Genomic DNA, 16,404 nt, shown 5'->3' with positions numbered 1-16,404 from the left:
AGAATAGGATATAAATACCATGGTTGAAACAAAGGACGGGTAGTAACAACATATTAGATTGGGTCGGTTGTTCTCCAGATGCCTGCAGAAGTCTGTAAATTGAAGCTGAAATCTTTTGATATAATAAACCTTTATAATCAAAGTACAGTGTCAGCGGATTCCTTGTTCTCACAGCATAATTAGCATCATTATTTAGTTACTACACTATTATCCTCGCTTATTACATGTATTTGATTTATGTACTTTTTTAATTTATTCAGCCTGCTCATTGATTGATTTATTGAATTAAATCAGCATAACAGGGGGAGGTACATGTTGTGAATGGGGCCACGAGTTCAACTGTTTGCCTACCGAACATACAGCAACATTCCAAAATGTATGTCATAATGACAGCGTCGCGCTGTTGGGCAACCTTTGTACAGGTACCTCTATGACGTCACCGTTTATCAACGCGGGAAAGGCGCCCAGATGTTCGGATTGAACAAAGCTGAACTGGGTCTTGAATGTAAACCCGTGCGCGACCATTTCCAGTCCAACGCGCCGTTTCTTCGGCGCAAGAAGGTCATGAAAATGAAAGCAGCCAGTAAAAAGGCGGAAGAAAAGGGTGAGTTATTCCAACCATCTCAACAATTTCAGTATAGGCAGTCACTAATCAGTGGTGGGAAAAGTACCCAATTGTCATACGAGTAAAAGTAAAGATACCTTAATAGAAAATGACTCAAGTAAAAGTGAAAGTCACCCAGGAAAATACTACTTGAGTAAAAGTCTAAAAGTATTTGGTTTTATATATACTTAAGTATCAAAAGTAAATGTAATTGCTAAAATATACTTAAGTATCAAAAGTAAAAGTATAAATCATTTAAAATTCCTTATATTAAGCAAACCAGACGGCACCATTTTCTTGTTTTTTTTAATTTACGGATAGCCAGGGGCACACTCCAATACTCAGACATAATTTACAAACAAAGCATGTGTGTTAAAGCATGTGTGTTTAGTGAGTCCGACAGATTGGAGGCAGTAGGGATGACCAGGGGTGTTCTCTTGATAAGTGTGTGAATTGGACCATTTTCCTGTCCTGCTCAGCATTCGAATTGGCAACGAGCACTTTTAGGTGTCAGGGAAAATGTATGGAGTAAGAAGCACACTATTTTCTTTAGGAATATAGTGAAGTAAAAGTACAAGTTGTCAAAAATATAAATAGTAACGTAAAGTACAGATACCCCAAAAAACTACTTATGTAGTACTTTCAAGTATTTTTACTTAAGTACTTTACACCCCTGTCAATATGTGAAATACTTGTTGGCATTCTCGTTTTTGCATTTACAGTAAGCCTACATCAACATTCAAAAGTTGCTGCAAAAGTAAAAGTCATTTGACCAACTTTCTGTCCGAAAGAACCGTGTGCTTAATTTCTCCTCTTATTTTAGGGTATGCCGCTCCCTATGCTCCATTCTTCAGCGGACCAGTACGAAAGAGGTTTGTGCTCATCAAGGTTTTATTGTTGCCTTCATTCAATCTCGATTTCCATTAGGCCTATTTATGGTTTGCCTTCCAAATAGCAGCCTATTGCCTACGCCAGTGCAGTACTTTTGTCCAGGGTCTGTATAGGTTGTCATTTGGGACACATGCATACGGTTTTTATTTTAATTGTTTTATTAGCATAGATACAAAAGCGCAGCTAAAATCACAGCATATGCAGAAGCACACACATCATATGCTGTAGCATACAAAATCGCACTCACATTACATCTGTCTAGATTTGTGTACAACTCTTTTGAAGGCGGACATGCTAGCTAGCTGTCATGTGGATTAAGTCCACCTTGTTCAAGCATATGAATCAGCTGATTTCATTTCTTCATGTCATTCCAGGAGCTGCACAGATCTGATCTGCTGCATACTGTTCTTGGCTGTCATAGCTGGCTATATGGTCATGGGAGTTCTGGGTCGGGAAGTCTACATCATCATTTGAAGATGACATGACTGTCATCATCTGATGTCTGTTTTATCCCTTGCTCATCTAAAAAATCTGTATCTGATAGTCAATGTCAACATGACAATGAGAGAGACGATTCCCCTGTATACTGTTCGGCCATCTTTTTAGTGTACAGCACAGTAAGCCTAGCTAGCTACATCAACCAAACCACTGTGAAAGTTCACAGGAGCAGAACTCTAAATGTCATGGAAGTGTGTGAAATGATTGTCTCTGGTTCTTCCTCTCTCCCTCCATCAGCCTGGTTGTTTGGAGACCCTCGCCATGTTCTCTTCCCCAGGAACTCCACCGGAATGTTCTGTGGAGCAGGGATGAATAGGTGAGTAGCCGTATGTTATGTCTACCTAGCTATAGGCCCTATGTTATGTCTACCTAGTTATAGGCCCTATGTTATGTCTACCTAGTTATATGCCCTATGTTATGTCTACCTAGTTATAGGCCCTATGTTATGTCTACCTAGTTATATGCCCTATGTTATGTCTACCTAGTTATATGCCCTATGTTATGTCTACCTAGTTATATGCCCTATGTTATGTCTACCTAGTTATAGGCCCTATGTTATGTCTACCTAGTTATATGCCCTATGTTATGTCTACCTAGTTATAGGCCCTATGTTATGTCTACCTAGTTATAGGCCCTATGTTATGTCTACCTAGTTATATGCCATGCATCAGAAAACATGGATGAGTCCCAAACAGAACTACACTGCTCAAAAAAATAAGGGGAACACTTAAACAACACAATGCAACTCCAAGTCAATCACACCTCTGTGAAATCAAACTGTCCACTTAGGAAGCAACACTGATTGACAATACATTTCACATGCTGTTGTGCAAATGGAATACACAACAGGTGGAAATTATAGGCAATTAGCAAGACACCCCCAATAAAGGACTGGTTTTGCAGGTGGTGACCACAGACCACTTCTCAGTTCCTATGCTTCCTGGCTGATGTTTTGGTCACTTTTGAATGCTGGCGGTGCTTTCACTCTAGTGGTAGCATGAGACGGAGTCTACAACCCACACAAGTGGCTCAGGTAGTGCAGCTCATCCAGGATGGCACATCAATGCGAGCTGTGGCAAGAAGGTTTGCTGTGTCTGTCAGCGTAGTGTCCAGAGCATGGAGGCGCTAACAGGAGACAGGCCAGTACATCAGGAGACGTGGAGGAGGCCGTAGGAGGGCAACAACCCAGCAGCAGGACTGCTACCTCCGCCTTTGTGCAAGGAGGAGCAGGAGGAGCACTGCCAGAGCCCTGCAAAATGACCTCCAGCAGGCCACAAATGTGCATGTGTCTGCTCAAACAGTCAGAAACAGACTCCATGAGGGTGGTATGAGAGCCCGACGTCCACAGGTGGGGGTTGTGCTTACAGCCCAACACCGTGCAGGACGTTTGGCATTTGCCAGAGAACACCAAGATTGGCAAATTCGCCCTGTGCTCTTCACAGATGAAAGCAGGTTCACACTGAGCACATGTGACAGAGTCTGGAGACGCCGTGGAGAATGTTCTGCTGCCTGCAACATCCTCCAGCATGACCGGTTTGGCGGTGGGTCAGTCATGGTGTGGGGTGGCATTTCTTTGGGGGGCCGCACAGCCCTCCATGTGCTCGCCAGAGGTATCCTGACTGCCATTAGGTACCAAGATGAGATCCTCAGACCCCTTGTGAGACCATATGCTGGTGCGGTTGGCCCTGGGTTCCTCCTAATGCAAGACAATGCTAGACCTCATGTGGCTGGAGTGTGTCAGCAGTTCCTGCAAGAGGAAGGCATTGATGCTATGGACTGGCCCGCCCGTTCCCCAGACCTGAATCCAATTGAGCACATCTGGGACATCATGTCTCGCTCCATCCACCAACGCCACGTTGCACCACAGACTGTCCAGGAGTTGGCGGATGCTTTAGTCCAGGTCTGGGAGGAGATCCCTCAGGAGACCATCCGCCACCTCATCAGGAGCATGCCCAGGTGTTGTAGGGAGGTCATATAGGCACGTGGAGGCCACAGACATCTACTGAGCCTCATTTTGACTTGTTTTAAGGACATTACATCAAAGTTGGATCAGCCTGTAGTGTGGTTTTCCACTTTAATTTTGAGGGTGACTCCAAATCCAGACCTCCATGGGTTGATAAATTGGATTTCCATTGATCATTTTTGTGTGATTTTGTTGTCAGCACATTCAACTATGTAAAGAAAAAAGTATTTAATAAGATTATTTCATTCATTCAGATCTAGGATGTGTTATTTTAGTGTTCCCTTTATTTTTTAGAGCAGTGTATAAAAGTGGTGCACTCTAAAGGGGAATAGGGTTTCTATTGGGATGCTCTAACAGTGGCCTGAATGTGCGGTGTGCTAACTCATTGAGTCTCTGTAAGAGATAATGTTGAATCAACTCAGTCTTGTTTTTAACTCTGTCTTGTCAGAGACCAGCCCAGGATGATCTATGTGGACATACTGAAGTGTGCCATGACCACCAACGTGATGGCAGCAGCGCTCGGAGGCGTACAGTGTCCTACCACATAGGTCAGACTCCAACTGTAGCAATACGATCACATCCTACCTATCCCCATCCGTTTAACCAGAGCCACGTAGGACATATGACATAACAGATAGGACATAATGCATAGGGTACAGCATATAGCTTAGGACACATACAACCTAATATAATAGTCAAGTATGGGGTCACATCATTTGAGGAATAGGGTTTCATTTGAGATTTGACTCCCTCTCTCTCTTGGTGGTTTCACTCACCCTTTCGTTACCTATGATAAGTGAAATGTGAGAATGCCGGAAATCAAGGTTTGCCGTACACTAATGTCTTGTCCCTCCCATCTCTCTCTCCCTTCCTCTGCAGGTGTGTGTCCGTAAGTGTCCCTCTCAGTTCTGGATGCTGTCTGCTGCTGCCTACGACCCCGTGGCCAAACCCAAAGACTTCTTCCATCAGCAGTACTGTGACCACAGCCTCAACCTGACTACCACCACATGGGTACAGGGCATTTTACACTGTTATCAATGTGCTTATAGAGACTCGAACTGGGTGTGTGGGACCATTAGTCCCAAGCATTCTGTCAAGCATAGTTATATACAGTACAGTGTAGCCAATGTCTGTGTTTCACTATGATTTAGAGGGTTTGGTTGATTGTAAAACAGTTTGATTTGAGACATTTGTGTAGTGGAAAGGATTATAAACAGATGTCGTTTCTAAATGAGTGTGTCTGTTATAAAAATGCTTCTGTATATTGGCCATCCTTCTAGTTATGTTTGGTCCTATACTCTCACTTTCAGACTGTCCAACAGATCCTTGATGCAGAACTTTGTCCGCCGTTCCTTGTTCCAAGTAAATCAGGTGAAGTAGTTTAACATGGCATCCATCCTCACACCTACTCATACTGACATGACTGTTAATGTCTACATAATCATTGTACGGAGGATGAAGTGAAACAGCAGGAAACTGAGATGAATCCACTTTGAACCTTTTACTCCCTCTACCCATCCGTATGTTGTTGTTTGAATGTCTACAGCTCTGGGGAGGGGTTTGCCCAGTCTACACGCTCTCAATAGTGCTCCCTCCAACTTCACTCTGCCCGGAATGGCCTCCGTCAACGAGACAGTCAACAGCATCAGAAGCGCCATGGGGTACTTGCTTACCACTTCATCCATTGAACTAACATTCTACTGTGGATACTATACGTCTGTGTCCCAAATGGCACTCTATTCCCTTTGTAGTGCACTACTTTTGACCAGGTCCCATAGGGAATAGGGTGCCATTTGGGACACAGCCTATGTGTAGCTAAACAGATCATCACTGTCCGCTAACCTACTATACCTTTCCATTATTCCAGATCACTGATATCAGGCTTCAACAGAAGGACCATAGGAGTGAGGATCTTTGAGGACTTTGCCTCCTCCTGGTACTGGATCTTACCTGTAAGTCTGATGTTCCATCTATCTCACAGTGGGCGCACAGTACTACATAGAGCCATGGTTACATGGAACTCTATTCCACATCAAGTAACTCACACAAGCAGTAAAATCTGATTTAAAAAAATCAGATACAAAAACACCTTATGGAACAGCGAGGACTGTGAAGAGTCACTCACACAGGTACAAACACACACATACATATAGACACTATGGTGGATCCACTATGGTGGACCCGTCCTCCCCAATTAAGGTACCACCAACCTCCTGTGGCCTATATTGTTTTGGTGCTCGGTAGTCAAAGACTGGCATATGTTTTTATTTATTTTATTTAACCTTTTTTTATCCAGGATGTCCCATTGAGGTCAGAAGACCTCTTTTACAAGGGAAACCTGGCCAGCTCAATAAAATACACTATACAGTGGGGAGAACAAGTATTTGATACACTGCCGATTTTGCAGGTTTTCCTACTTACAAAGCATGTAGAAGTCTGTAATTTTTATCATAGGTACACTTCAACTGTGAGAGACGGAATCTAAAACAAAAATCCAGAAAATCACATTATATGATTTTTAAGTAATTCATTTGCATTTTATTGCATGACATAAGTATTTGATAACCTACCAACCAGTAAGAATTCCGTCTCTCACAGACCTGTTATTTTTTCTTTAAGAAGCCCTCCTGTTCTCCACTCATTACCTGTATTAACTGCACCTGTTTGAACTCATTACCTGTAAAAAAGACACCTGTCCACACACTCAATCAAACAGACTCCAACCTCTCCACAATGGCCAAGACCAGAGAGCTGTGTAAGGACATCAGGGATAAAATTGTAGAACTGCACAAGGCTGGGATGGGCTACAGTACAATAGGCAAGCAGCTTGGTGAGAAGGTAACAACTGTTGGCGCAATTATTAGAAAATGGAAGAAGTTCAAGATGACGGTCAATCATCCTCGGTCTGGGGCTCCATGCAAGATCTCACCTCGTGGGGCATCAATGATCATGAGGAAGGTGAGGGATCAGCCCAGAACTACACGGCAGGACCTGGTCAATGACCTGAAGAGAGCTGGGACCACAGTCTCAAAGAAAACCATTAGTAACACACTATGCCGTCATGGATTAAAATCCTGCAGCGCACGCAAGGTCCCCCCTGCTCAAGCCAGTGCATGTCCAGGCCCGTCTGAAGTTTGCCAATGACCATCTGGATGATCCAGAGGAGGAATGGGAGAAGGTCATGTGGTCTGATGAGACAAAAATAGAGCCTTTTGGTCTAAACTCCACTCGCCGTGTTTGGAGGAAGAAGAAGGATGAGTACAATCCCAAGAACACCATCCCAACCGTGAAGCATGGAGGTGGAAACATCATTCTTTGGGGATGCTTTTCTGCAAAGGGGACAGGACGACTGCACCGTATTGAGGGGAGGATGGATGGGGCCATGTATCGCGAGATCTTGGCCAACAACCTCCTTCCCTCAGTAAGAGCATTGAAGATGGGTCGTGGCTGGGTCTTCCAGCATGACAACAACCCGAAACACACAGCCAGGGCAACTAAGGAGTGGCTCCGTAGAAGCATCTCAAGGTCCTGGAGTGGCCTAGCCAGTCTCCAGACCTGAACCCAAGGGAGCTGAAAGTCCGTATTGCCCAGCGACAGCCCCAAAACCTGAAGGATCTGGAGAAGGTCTGTATGGAGGAGTGGGCCAAAATCCCTGCTGCAGTGTGTGCAAACCTGGTCAAGACCTACAGGAAACGTATGATCTCTGTAATTGCAAACAAAGGTTTCTGTACCAAATATTAAGTTCTGCTTTTCTGATGTATCAAATACTTATGTCATGCAATAAAATGCAAATTAATTACTTAAAAATCATACAATGTGATTTTCTGGATTTTTGTGTGATCATCCTGTGCGTGGGGGAGTCCATTTTGATTCTGGTGCTTAGTTGTCTCAGGAGGAGACCCTCTGTTGCTGTTGCTCTCATGGAGGAGTCCAGCAGGTCGGACTTTGCCTTTAGATTTGATTTATTTAATTTATTTATCAGTGTTTTATCCTGTATGAAATGAGGTGTAATGTGTGTGTTCTGTCTGCAGGGTGGTGGGTTACCTGATGTCCACCCTGCTCTACCCTCTGTTTACCTTTGTTCTGCTGCTGGTGTGTGTTGCCTACTGGGGAATGACCTCCCTGTATCCTTTGGCCCTTCATACATGGGGTTTCCATTTCCAAAGCTTTCTAATGCATAAGCTAAACGGTTATTTTTACTGCTTATTTTGTCATGTGTGTTTTAGCCAGGGGTTGGAACAGGACAGAAAACCGGAAAAGAACGACAACAGAATGAGAACCGTGTCATGAGCCCTCTCACTCCACCGGGTTACCACCTTAATGTGTTTCCACTATCTTCCACTCTGCTCATCTCTCTCTCTCTACTCAGCCTAACGAGCTCCACCTGTCCCTGCTCTGCTCGGCTCTAATTACTCTGCCAGCTGCGCTGCATTACCCACTAACCTCTCCCAGTATTTAAAGTCCCGTCTTTCAGCTCTCCTTTGTCAGATCGTCTGCAAAGCTCACACCCGGAACCTGTGTGCTCGCGCTTCTGGCTCACCCCCTGTTTTGTGACCCCGGACCTGCCTGATTCTTGGATACTCTTCTGCCCCAGGAAAACCAGACCTGCTTTCTGCCATTACGACTCCTGACTACTCTTCGACCCCGGTAACTCTGACCAGCCTTCTGCCTTGCTACAACGTATTTGGATTTCCCTTGAACTGTACTTCTGCCTGTTTTCATCCGCCCCGTTGTGTCTGTGTTTCCTCCCCCCCCAGGACTTCTGGACCACCAACCACCGGCGTCATCGGACGCATCGCTGCCACTGGGGGAGGCACAGACCCAGCACATCGGACGGGATAACCCCTGGAGCCTTCACTCACTCCCTACATCCCTTTCCCCTTAAGTTTAAATAAACTTTCTGGTGTGACGCAATTGTGGTCCTCTTGTCGTCTGTCTGAACCGTGACAGTACGATCTGACCATCATGGACTCAGCGCACACTTCCCCCGACATGGAAACCGAAGAACCTGAGCAACCCACCGCCATGCTACGCCTGGAACACACTGAGAGAGAGCTAGGCCGCATGAGCGGCGACATCACCTCTCTGCTTCAGGTCGGCTACCAACAGCATCAGCAGTTCCAGCAGCACCAGCAGCAGTCCCAGCAGCAGCAACAACAACTCGCCAGGATCATCCAACTCCTCACCAACCTTACCCCAGCCAGTCTGCCCACCAGCCCTGCCTCCGAGTTACCTGCCCCGGTCATTTCAGCCGCTGCCCCGGAACCCAAGATTGGAAACCCCGAGCGGTTCAACGGCGATTCTACCCAGGTCCGGCCATTCCTGACTAGCTGCCGACTTCAGTTCTCCTTGCAGCCAAGGACCTTCGCCACGGAGGGGGCTAGGGTCGGGTATGCCATCACTCACCTGACGGGCCGAGCTCGACTCTGGGGAACAGCAGAGTTCGAACGTCAAACCCCCGCATGTGCAACCTTCGACCTGTTTGCTGAGGAGATGCTGAAGGTGTTTGACCTGGATTCACCAACCGCAGAGGCGTCTCGTGAACTGTTCAGTATTCGACAAGGCAGACGTACAGTCGCAGACCATTCCATCGACTTCCGAACCCTGGCAAGACGAAGTTCTTGGAACACACCATCGTTGGTGGACGCGTTCTTCCATAGCTTGGCAGACTATATCAAGGACGAGTTGGTCTCCCATGAACTGCCTTCCACTCTTGATGAAGCCATCGCACTGACTGTCCGGATCGACAGAAGGATACAGACCCGTCGTCGTGAGAGGGGGCGCCAAGGTCCACCAACTACCGGCATTCGGAGAGATCCGACTGGGCTCCTGTCAGCTACTGCCACTCACCCAAGTCAGCTTGATCAGTCTGAGCCTATGGAGATTGGGCGAGCCTCTCTCACTCCTGCAGAGCGCCAGCGCCGCTTCACCTCAAACCTCTGCCTCTATTGTGGAGGTGATGGACATCGTGTGGTAACCTGCCCTTTAAAAGCCGAAGCTCACCGGGCATAGGGGGAGTCCGGTTGAGCTCAATGACCACCCAGTCCTCCGACCGCAAACCCTTGCTGCAAGTTCACCTCCGCCTCTCTGACTCTACTCACACCCTGGCTGCTCTGGTGGATTCTGGCGCCGAAGCCAACATAATGGACATCAAGCTGGCACGCCAACTGGGACTGGAGAACCTCCGTTTGACACCTCCTATTCCTGCCCGGGCACTGGACGGACACTTACTCGGATCGGTCACTCATGTCACGGCCCCGGTCTTGATGGGTCTGTCCGGAAACCATCAGGAAACTATCCAGTTTCACCTGCTCCCCTCTCCAGGCCAACCCCTCATCCTGGGTTACCCATGGCTCCGCCCGGCACAACCCTCAGCTCGACTGGGTGACCGGGGTGATCAGGGAGTGGGGAGAGGACTGCCACCGAACCTGCCTGCTTGCTGCCGCACTACCCCCTCGGCCAGTACCTACTAACTCCGCCCCTGACCTCTCCCATGTCCCAGAATGCTACCATGGTCTCAGAGAAGTGTTTAACAAAGCAAGAGCCACATCTCTGCCCCCTCACCGACCGTACGACTGTGCCATCGACCTCCTCCCTGGAACAGCCCCTCCAAGGGGCCGTCTTTATTCGTTGTCTGCTCCTGAAAGAAGGTCCATGGAGGACTACATCAATGACTCTCTGTCCACAGGATTGATCCGTTCATCTTCATCTCCGGCTGGTGCTGGCTTCTTCTTTGTGGGGAAGAGGGACGGATCTCTTCGCCCCTGCATCGACTACAGGGGACTCAACGACATCACAGTGAAAAACCGTTACCCTCTCCCTCTGCTCACCTCTGCTTTTGAGTTGCTCCAGGGAGCCACTGTTTTTACCAAGTTGGATCTCAGAAACGCTTACCACCTAGTGCGGATCCGGGAGGGAGATGAATGGAAGACCGCATTCAATACACCAACAGGCCACTACGAGTATCTGGTTATGCCTTTTGGCCTCACCAATGCTCCTGCTGTGTTCCAGGCTCTAGTGAATGATGTACTGCGGGACATGTTAAACAAGTTTGTCTTCGTTTACCTGGATGACATCTTAATCTACTCCAGAAACCTGTCTGAACACACCCGCCATGTCCAGCAAGTCCTTCATCGTCTTCTGGAGAATTCCCTCTACGCCAAGGCAGAGAAATGTGAGTTTCACGTCAAGACAGTGGCCTTCCTGGGGTACATAGTGGCAGAGGGAAGTATCCAAATGGATCCTGCCAAAGTATCAGCAGTCACGTCATGGCCAGTTCCGGAGAACAGAAAGAAGCTGCAACAGTTTCTGGGGTTTGCTAACTTCTATAGAAAGTTTATCCGGAACTACAGTACCGTTGCTGCCCCTCTCACTGCTCTAACCAGCACCAAGCAACCCTTCACCTGGACCCCAGCAGCCGACAAGGCCTTCAGTACCCTCAAGGTAAGGTTCACCTCCGCTCCCATCCTCCAGATGCCTGACGTGGACCGGCAATTCATTGTGGAGGTGGACGCCTCGGATGTGGGAGTTGGTGCGGTGATTTCTCAGTGGGCTGCGGAGGATGGGAAGCTCCATCCCTGTGCCTTTTTCTCACGTCGGTTGTCCCCCTCTGAGTGCAATTACGACATAGGGAACCGAGAGCTGCTGGCTGTGAAGCTTGCCTTGGAGGAGTGGCGTCACTGGCTGGAGGGGTCCACCATTCCATTTCTCGTTTGGACCGATCATAAGAACTTGGAGTACATCCGCACGGCCAAACGGTTGAACTCCAGGCAGTCCCGCTGGGCCCTGTTCTTCACCAGGTTTAATTTCACTCTGTCATACCGGCCTGGATCACGCAACACCAAGCCAGACGCCCTCTCCCGTCAATTCCAGAAGGATGACAACCCCTCCAAGGATCCTGTGTCGATTCTGCCAAGTCCCTGCATCGTAGCAGCTCTGACCTGGGCTGTTGAGGAACAGGTGCTGGAAGCTCTCCGTAACCAGCCCGGTCCCAGCACTTGCCCAGCTGACCGCCTTTTTGTCCCCGAAAACCTAAGGTCCCAGGTCGTTCAGTGGGGACATGACTCCCGCCTAGCTTGTCACCCTGGCTCCACCCGCACTTACAACCTGCTCGCCCAGAGGTTCTGGTGGCCCGCTCTGAGAAAGGATGTACGGGAATTCGTCCAAGCCTGCCCCATCTGCAACCAACACAAGTCGTCCTGCCAGCCCCCAGCCGGATTGCTGCAGCCCCTGCCTGTGCCCAGACGTCCCTGGTCTCACATCGCCCTTGACTTTGTCACGGGGCTGCCCCCCTTCAAGGGGCAAGACCGTCATTCTCACCATAGTTGACCGATTCAGCAAGATGGCACACTTCATTCCCCTCCCCAAGCTCCCAACCGCCAAGGAGACCGCCCAGGTGGTCCTGGAACACGTCTTCCGGATCCACGGACTGCCAAAGGATGTAGTTTCTGACCGTGGTCCACAATTCTCCTCCGCTTTTTGGAAGGAGTTCTGTCACCTGCTGGGAGCCACAGTCAGTCTGACTTCCGGATTCCATCCCCAATCCAATGGGCAGTCAGAGCGGGCAAATCAGGAGCTCGAGAAGGCACTGCGATGCATGACTTCACGCAACCCCCACTCCTGGTCGCAGCAATTGACATGGGTGGAGTACGCACACAATTCTCTGACCTGCTCTGCCATCGGTATGTCCCCTTTCCAATGTGTTTATGGATACCAGCCTCCTCTATTTGCCAGTCAGGAAGGGGAGGTTACTTGCCCATCTGCACTTGCGTTTGCCCGTCGGTGTCGCCGCACCTGGTCACAGGCCCGAGCCACACTTCTCAGATCCGTTGCCAGCTACACTACCGGGGCCAACCGTCGGAGAATCCCTGCTCCCACCTACCATGTTGGTCAAAGGGTGTGGTTGTCGTCAAGGAACCTGCCACTCAGGGTGGAGTCGCAGAAGTTGGCACCTCGGTTCATTGGCCCATTCCCTATCATAAGAGTGATTAGCCCAACTGCTGTCCGGCTCCAACTGCCTAATTCCATGAGGGTGCACCCCACTTTCCATGTGTCTAAGATTAAGCCCATTCATGAGAGTCCGCTGGTCCCTGCTGCGCCTTGTCCTCCTCCTCCACGGCTCGTCGATGGTGGTCTGGTTTACACCGTCCGCCGCCTGCTTCGGTCCAGACGGAGGGGTAGGGGTCTCCAGTACCTCATTGACTGGGAGGGCTATGGACCTGAGGAAAGGACCTGGGTGCCAGCTAGTCGGATTGTGGATAGGACTCTCATCACCGCCTTCCACCAACGGCATCCTGATCAACCTGCAATCCGTAGGGGCCGCCCCAGAGGGATCCCCTAACCGTCCTGCCCGCTCGGCTTCCTGTCCTGTGCCTGATCCTGTCTCGGGACCTGTCCCATCTCCCCGACCACGGCCCTCCGGCTTCCTCCGAGGATGAGGGCGTTCGCTCGGGACCGTTCGGAGGAGTTCTAGCCCTCCTCCGGCTCCCCTCCTCCCGCCCGGCGTGGTGTTGCTCTTGGGACTTCTGGGGCCGTCCCCTTGGGGGGGGTTCTGTCATGAGCCCTCTCACTCCACCGGGTTACCACCTTAATGTGTTTCCACTATCTTCCACTCTGCTCATCTCTCTCTCTCTACTCAGCCTAACGAGCTCCACCTGTCCCTGCTCTGCTCGGCTCTAATTACTCTGCCAGCTGCGCTGCATTACCCACTAACCTCTCCCAGTATTTAAAGTCCCGTCTTTCAGCTCTCCTTTGTCAGATCGTCTGCAAAGCTCACACCCGGAACCTGTGTGCTCGCGCTTCTGGCTCACCCCTGTTTTGTGACCCCGGACCTGCCTGATTCTTGGATACTCTTCTGCCCCAGGAAAACCAGACCTGCTTTCTGCCATTACGACTCCTGACTACTCTTCGACCCCGGTAACTCTGACCAGCCTTCTGCCTTGCTACAACGTATTTGGATTTCCCTTGAACTGTACTTCTGCCTGTTTTCATCCGCCCCGTTGTGTCTGTGTTTCCTCCCCCCCCAGGACTTCTGGACCACCAACCACCGGCGTCATCGGACGCATCGCTGCCACTGGGGGGAGGCACAGACCCAGCACATCGGACGGGATAACCCCTGGAGCCTTCACTCACTCCCTACATCCCTTTCCCCTTAAGTTTAAATAAACTTTCTGGTGTGACGCAATTGTGGTCCTCTTGTCGTCTGTCTGAACCGTGACAAACCGGGAACGAAAGTGATCTATACTGTTCCGGAACAGAACCGTTATTTTAAGAGCACGGGAACCGGTTAATAACGCACTTTTAGGTTCCGGGTATTTTTTTCCAGTCCCATAAAAAAAACGCAACAAAGCGCCTATACAAAGCCCTCACTGTCACTCAGAAACGTATTCCAGTGTCTGCCTGCCAGCTGAACATCTTTACCAGTGTGTGTGTAGTCTACTTGCCCCTCCCCCTCTGAAGTATAGTCTACTGTAGCCTTCTGATGTTACAAGAGTGATTCAGAAATTAGAGAGATTTCTAATTAGAGAAGAATGGATTAACCTTTTCAGTCATAGTTAAGGATACTATTGTTATCACATTTCACATTGGATTTATTAACTACAAACAGTATTTTAATACTGGTGCCACTCTGCACACACAAGCTTGTGTTCCAACGTTAAGCCAACTCTCTGAAGTTCAAAGACATTCAAAGATCCTTCATAGAAGCTGCTCCTCCGTAGGTATAATTCTGTGGGCCTAATTCAGATAATACATGTCATAAAAAGATGCCCAGCGCTTCAAGCCTCCTCCTCCACCCTCTCTCGCTCTCTTCCCAAAAATTCAGTCGAGTCTCGTGCCATACACTTGTCTGTCCAATGCATGTAAATAGCTTTCCCGCTCCATAGCAAGCTGCTCTATCCACACTGATTGGTGAAGTCATGTAAAGTCGAGCTAAATGTAAAAAAAGATTTCAGAGGTTTAAAAAGGAACAGAAAGGAACAATATAAACAATTACTTTTTTTTTGTTTCAAACCGGTTTCCTTGTCAGAACAGTGGAACGGAACAAAAAATAATAATGGTTCTGTTCAGAACGAAACGATTGGAAAATAATGTTTAGCCTTTAATTTGGTTGGGTCCTTGACTCGAGGCTCCCCACAGATACTTGGTCACATCAGGGGCCCCTCTCTACAGAGTGGTGTCTCTTAGCGACCCCTCTGTGGCTATGTGTAGCCTCATCAACGGCTCTGAGACCTGCAAGCCACAGGTAGATGGCTTGGCTTCTATTGGTTTCAATTGACAAATTATTCTGATGTCAGAACCCAATTTTTACACCCCACATTGTAATTACGTAAACTATGGTAAACATTGCCACCCACTTGTCTTATTTTTTCCTCCTCTCCTCCTCTCCCTACCCAGACATTCAACTCCTCTGCCTACCCCTACTGCCCGTCGGTGCGCTGCATCTTCTTCAAGTACGATGACGCAGGCCTGTTCCAGCAGAACCTGGTTTACCTGCAGGTCTACAACGTCTTTGCCTTCCTGTGGTGTGTTAACTTTGTCATCGCCCTGGGCCAGTGTACCCTGGCTGGGACCTTCGCTTCTTACTACTGGGCCTTCAGCAAGCCTGCAGAAATCTCACCCTTCGCCCTGTACCAGTGCTTCATACGCACTCTACAGTAAGACATGAGGGACACAGGGTTTCTGTGGTTGGGGACATAGGATTGTGCCTTAAGCCAGAAAGCCTACCTATCTTGAATATGAGGGCATTAGTTGTAGTAGATAGGTCAAGTATAATGATGGGTCAATGTGAAGAGATATTTAAAATAATCTCTTTTTAGACTTTGTGTCTAGTGTGGTGTATTTCAGTAGCAGACGTTGGATTCTGTTTGTGTGTTCATGTGGAGTTCAATATGAAATGGGTTTATTTCTTCCATTCCTGGAAGGTACCATGTGGGCTCTCTGGCATTTGGAGCCCTCCTCCTCACCTGCTTCCAGCTAGTCAGGCTGGTGCTGGGACCTGGACCATAAGACCAGGGGTAAGGCTACACACACACACACACACCACACACACACGCACACGCACACACACACCACACACACCACACACCACACACCACACACACACACACACCACACACCACACACACACACACACACACCACACACCACACACCACACACCACACACCACACACCACACACACACACACACACACACACACACACACACACACACACACACACACACACACACACACACACACACACACACACACACACACACACACACACACACACACACACACACACACACACACACACACACACACCACACACACACACACCACACACCACACACACACCACACACCACACACACACCACACACCACACACACACCACACACCACACACACACACCACACACCACACACACACACACCACACACCACACACCACACACCACACACAC

The 16,404-nt window shown here is 48.7% G+C and overlaps 1 pseudogene; it reads left to right on the top strand.

Moving 5' to 3' along the window:
• The first annotated feature begins 468 nt into the window (after positions 1-468).
• On the top strand, positions 469-15,962 carry LOC121555538 (annotated as a pseudogene).
• Positions 15,963-16,404: the final 442 nt, after the last annotated feature.

The sequence above is a fragment of the Coregonus clupeaformis genome, unplaced genomic scaffold (genome assembly GCF_020615455.1).
Source record: "Coregonus clupeaformis isolate EN_2021a unplaced genomic scaffold, ASM2061545v1 scaf0049, whole genome shotgun sequence".
Classification (NCBI taxonomy): Eukaryota; Metazoa; Chordata; class Actinopteri; order Salmoniformes; family Salmonidae; genus Coregonus; species Coregonus clupeaformis.
The sequence above is the reverse complement of the archived record's forward strand: the minus strand, read 5'-3'. Positions and strand labels throughout refer to the sequence as shown.